This window comes from Hyla sarda, unplaced genomic scaffold (assembly GCF_029499605.1).
Source record: "Hyla sarda isolate aHylSar1 unplaced genomic scaffold, aHylSar1.hap1 scaffold_752, whole genome shotgun sequence".
Taxonomy (NCBI): Eukaryota; Metazoa; Chordata; class Amphibia; order Anura; family Hylidae; genus Hyla; species Hyla sarda.
This window is the reverse complement of record NW_026610776.1, coordinates 1-5902: the sequence shown is the minus strand read 5'-3', so window position 1 is coordinate 5902 and position 5902 is coordinate 1. Positions and strand designations below refer to the sequence as shown.

At 40.0% G+C, this 5902-nt stretch overlaps 1 pseudogene; it reads left to right on the top strand.

Annotated features, from left to right (window-relative positions):
- The first annotated feature begins 5656 nt into the window (after nt 1–5656).
- Nucleotides 5657–5833, top strand: LOC130345541 (U2 spliceosomal RNA; annotated as a pseudogene).
- The last annotated feature ends 69 nt before the right edge of the window (nt 5834–5902 follow it).

Genomic DNA, 5902 nt, shown 5'->3' with positions numbered 1-5902 from the left:
GGTTTAAAAGTGATTTCGGCGGAGAAATATATATATATATATATATATATATATATATATATATATATATACGCGCACACACACACATATATATAAACGTATTCTCCGTTGAGATATTGCAGCCGCTGCTGTGTCCAGGCCCAGGAGCCTTAGCACTGTGCTGTGATGTCACTCAATACCACTGACATCACTAGGTGTAAACAACATCTCTCCTTTGCTGTGTATGTGACTATGGAGCTGTTTGGTGATGTCGTCTATTATGGCCTTCATAGAAGCAACAGGAGATTGTTGCATCCATCTTGAACCCTCAGAACTACAGTGCTATGATGTCACTCACTTCCACAGGCCTTGCAGAGTGTAAACAACAACAACCCAGCTTTGTTGTGTATGTAACCATAGGGATTTGTGATGTCACCTAGAACCTTCACAGCAGCGACAGCTTTATGAGGAGCATCAGCACTGCTCTGCCTGAGCAGAACCATCACCGCCATAGGTTGTCAAATAACCCGGATTTAACCCACACAGGTAAGTCCAATGGGGTGCAGGCATGTCCTCTATGCTTACAGCTTCCCGTGGGTGTTGGTTTGATACCGTTTGGGGACAGCCAAGGAGGCATCTGCAGGCAACAAAGGTAGGTGTGTGCTTGTGTGTGTGTTTCCTATGCAGATCCTAAGCCCAGTGTCACATGCAAGTAGGAGGAGTAAGAAGGGTTCCTGGCAAATCCGGGTTATGGATTGCATTTAAAAAGGCCCCGTGGGAGTGCAATGGGCCCCTGTCTTGCTGCTTAGCAATAATGGTATGGGTTTAGGTTCTGCTGTGTGTACTGGTGGTTGACTGCCCCCCAGCCCAGAGTGTGCATGGAAAATTGTCTGGCAGCCTCCCTGACAGCAAGCAGTGATAGTGCCCATGAAGGGGACCTTGTTGGGCCCGCCCCTTTCACGGTTATCGCTTCTCGGCCTTTTGGCTAGATCAAGTGTCTGGTCAGGAGGATCCTGGGAGTTTGTCCTACCTTTTCCAAGGGGGGCTGCTACGAGGAACCGAAAAGGCGATCGACAAGATGGGTGTTCGCATCCGTTACCTTACATCCGGTGAAACGCGGATTCGTTTTTCCTTTCGCTTTGATGTTGATGAAGACAAACAAGAACTCGTCCAACTTTCTTATTTTGTGAAAGAAACTCTCTACAAGCTTCTTGGGGTGAAGAAAGAGAACATCGTCTGTCTCAGAGATCCTCGGAAGGGCAGCTTCATCCTAACTCTGGACTCTGCTTATGCATGCCAGAATCTTTTTGAGAAGCTGAAAAGCAATCAAGACCTTGCTGAGCTTGATGGGATCACGGTCACAGTGTTGTATACTGGTGGCGATATTCCTCTAGTTGTGTGTATGCACAATCCCTTTGTGACTGTGTCCCATATTGAGCTCTTTTTGGGGAAATACTGCAGTTCTGTTAAGTATTCCCATAAGGTGATGAATTCAGAAGACCTATGGACGGGGAAACATAAGTTTTTTGTGAAAATGAAGGAGGATGCTACTGGCATTGGAGGGTTGTGTCATCCACCCTCCAACTTTTCTATCGGTCGGGATAAGGGCTATTTGTTTTATCCCGAGATGCCTACTTTTTGTAGGAAATGTAAGAAATTCGGACATACTATGGAAGTTTGCACGGACACTACAGTTCGCTGTGGTCGGTGCAATCAAGAAGGCCATGTTTCTAAGGACTGTGCTAAAATTGTCTGCAACATTTGTGGTGAAGAAGGCCATGCCTTTAAAGATTGCAGTCTCCGTTCCAGTGTAGCTAGATCGTGGGCTGACCGTGTAGCGGGGAGAGTGGGTGTAGTGCAAGCTGAAGTACCACCTGCGAAAGCACCCCAGCGGTCTGAGGCGCCTTCAGAAAAGCCGGCTGTAACTTCTGATGTCGTGGCGGAGCTTATGGACCTTTCTGCTGTGCCTGAGACAGAGGGGAGACCTTCTGTGGAGGGTTCTGGCGGTGGAGGGTCACTAGTGAGCAGTGAAGCCATGGAGGTTGGCGTGAAGGAGATCAAGCGGAAGAAGGAACTCGGAGATGAGCCACAACTTGGCATTAAACGGCCTGTCAAAAAAAGCTCAGAAGAATGTGAGGACAGTCAACATGCATGGAGGCCTTCTATAAGATCAGCGTCCGATCCAAAAAATATCAAAGAGTTCGAAAGCCCGGAGTCACCTGTGGGTTTCATATCGGACTCAAACTCCAGTAGCGAATAGCTTCCTTAAAGTGCTCCTCTCTTAATGTGAGAGGTCTAAAGAGCCCTACGAGAAGGGCTGCTTTGTTTAGTTTTTTAGAGACCTTGGACTGTTCTCTGTTCTTTTTACAAGAATGTGGAATTGAACATAGTCCAAATTATGAGGACCTTTGTCGTGGCTGGACTTTGGGACCATCGGTCTGGTCGGGTGACAATCTGAACAGATCTTCAGGTGTTGGGATCTTGTTTAGAGGTTCAGATGTACAAGTTTTGTCCTTCTTAGAAATTATACCTGGTAGAGCGCTATTAGTTAATATTAAGTACAATGGCTCGGAGATTAAGCTTTTTAACATCTATGCTTCTCCTGAAAAAAATGTGAGAGCCGACTTGATTAATGATATTCAGGCTTTTATCCCAGGTTCAACACCTATTTTAATGGCTGGAGATTTTAATTGTTGTATGAGTGGTGATCATCGTGAGAGTGGAAGTGTGCATGTCAGAGTGGATAAAACAGAGAAACAGATTAAGAGTATGACTGAGGATTTTAACTTTACCGATGTCTGGAGGAGAAAATACCCAGACGACCCTGGTTACACATGGGAAAATAATGTCTGCAAATCCAGGATTGATTTTATTTTTTTATCGGAAAGTTTTAATCTAGTTGATGTTTCTCTTTTATCGAATATTTTCTCTGATCATAAGTTATTATATGCACATGTCACTTTACCTGGCCTAGAGAAAGGCAGAGGCGTTTGGAAGCTCAACACTACTTTATTAGAGGACATGAAAACAAAAAATGATTTTATTGCTGCTTATAACAAATGGAGATTGCGTCAATCCCAATATAAAAATATTTTGGATTGGTGGGAGGATGTTAAAAAGTGGACTAAACAGTTTTTTATCCGTGTGGGCATCCAAAAGGCTAAGGAGAAAAAGTTATGGTTTAAAATGTTAAACACTAAAATCCAAACATATTATAAACTAAAGCAAGCCGGGCTTGAGATGGATGATGTTATTGCTCAGACAAAGAATGAAATAAAAAATGCCATTAGTCAAAAAGGAAAAGAAATGATTTTTAACAGCAAGGTGCAATGTCTGGAGAATGATGAAAAGTGTTCGAGATTCTTTTTTAAGAAGGTGGTGGGAAAGAAAGAAATGATATCTGTAATTGAAGGGAAGATAACTAATGAAGAGATGTTGCGAGAAGCACAAGTATTTTATCAGGAGCTTTTTAATAAAAAAGATATTGATATTTCCTTTACTAATGATGTTTTAGATACCTTAGATTCAAAACTTGACAAAACTGACCAAGAGAGCCTTTGTGATGAAATCTTTTTACCTGAACTTTTAAGCACTTTTAAGAGTTTTTTAAATGGTAAAACACCTGGTTCGGATGGGTTGCCAGTTGAATTTTATCTGTGTTTTTGGTCCATTTTAAAAGATGATCTTTTAGGTATTTTTAACTGTGCTTTTAAATCTGAGATTTTACCTGCGTCCTGGAGAGATGGTGTTGTTACTCTGATTTTTAAAAAAGGAGACATCTCTAAATTAGAAAATTGGAGGCCTATTACCCTGCTAAATACAGACTATAAGGTTTTAGCAAAAATTTTAGCAAATAGGCTCAAGCAGGTAATTGCTAAGGTTATACACAGTGACCAAGTATGCGGAGTACCTGGAAGGAAAATAAGTGATCATCTAAACCTTGTAAAAGATGTTTTATGGTATCAGAAACAATGTGATCAGAAATTGGCAATTTTATCCTTGGATTTTCAAAAGGCTTATGACCGTGTTTCTCATGATTTTTTATGGTTGGTTTTAAAGAAAATGAATTTTCCTGATTTTATTGTTGGAAAAATTGCACTTTTATATAAAAACTGTTTTAGTCGTATTTTAATTAACGGTTTTTTATCCCAAGAAGTATGTTTACAGTCTGGGGTGAAACAGGGGTGCCCCCTATCACCCATTCTTTTCATATGTGCAATAGAACCTCTGTTGAATGTTTTGAGAAAAGATAAGCTCATTAGAGGAGTGCCAATCCCTGGAAGTGGAGGACAGAGCGTAAAGACGATAGCATACATGGATGATGTTAATATTCTATGTTCAGATGAACCATCCCTGAAACGTGCTATCAGACAGACAGAATTTTTTTGTGAGGGCTCTGGCTTCAAATTAAATAAAAATAAATGTGATTGCTTTGCAATAGGGAATTGGGGCAATACGGAGGTGAATGTGCAATATGATAAAATCAAAATCTTGGGTGTCATCTTTGACAATGAAAATAATGGAGAGGAAAGCTGGTCCATCGTCAAAGAGAAAGTGCAAAAGAAAATAAGTTTTTGGAAAATGAGGAAATTAACAATAGAAGGAAAAGTACTGATAATGAAAGCTTTGTTGCTACCTATCATGCTATATTTAAGCTTGGTTTTCCCACCGAGTGAACGCACCTTAAAGTTTTTAAACAAGATTTGCTTTCATTTTTTATGGGGGTCTAAAATGGATAAACTCAGGAGAGATGTAATGATGAAGACAAAGAAATTGGGGGGTAAGGATGTGCCTGATTTAAAAAGGTTTTTATATATTCACTTTTTTTCTATGTGTTTTAATGGCTTGCAAAGAAACTGTTATTGGTCTTATTTTTTAAAATATGCTGCAGGTCACATTTTTAGAAAAAGAAAGTGGATAACCTTACCTTTAACGTCCCCAATCTTATTTATTCCCCCAGCGCACTATGTGGTTTTAGAAAAGATTATTCGTATTTATGGCATTGCTAATTTTAGTCAAGAAATTTGTAGTAATGCACGAAAATTAGTTCCTGAAATCAGGAAGATAGAACAGATTTGCTTAATATCTAATTATTCCACTGAGAAATCTCTAAGAGTTTGGAGGATGGTGAATATGGGATTCTTATCTAATGACTTAAAAGATCTGGCCTGGCAGATAGCACATCAATGTTTGCCTACCAGAGAATTCCAACACAGAAGAGGATTGTGTCGTAGTGCAAAGTGCCCGAGAATGGGGTGTCCTAGTGAGGAAACAGTTTTACACCTTTTTTGGAACTGTTTTTACGCCCAAGAGATATGGCATTTGATAGGACCCTTACTAAAATTCATTTCTGATCTTAATTTTTTAAATCATGAAGTTATTTTATATGGATTTTATAATGTTTTATCTGTGGAGAAGTCTCGGGTTTTGTGGATTAGTATAAATTGTATTAAAATTGCACTATGGAAGACGAGGAATATTCTTCTTTTTAAAAGAGACACTATTACCTCTAAAGATTGTGTTCGCCTAGCTCTTAGTGAGATGTATGTTTTCTATTTATTGGATAAAAAAAGATTAGGTCACAAAGTGGCTAAAAGTCTTTGGAATCTACATCTGTGGAATATGCTTTTAGCAGACTAAGTGTAATCTGGACTGCGTAAGGTCTTTTAGTCTAAGAATATTATATCTAAAAGTAAAAAAATCTGTTCTTATCAGTTTAATATCTGATACGTCCCCTATCTGGGGACCATATATTAAATGGATTTTTGAGAACGGGGGCCGATTTCGAAGCTTGCTTCCGTCGCCCTATGCATTGACCCGATATGGCAGTATCTTCGGGTACAGTGCACCACCCCCTTACAGGGTTAAAAAGAAAGATTCCTACTTTCATTGCTACCTGCTTGCTGGCTAGCCAGCTAGCCAG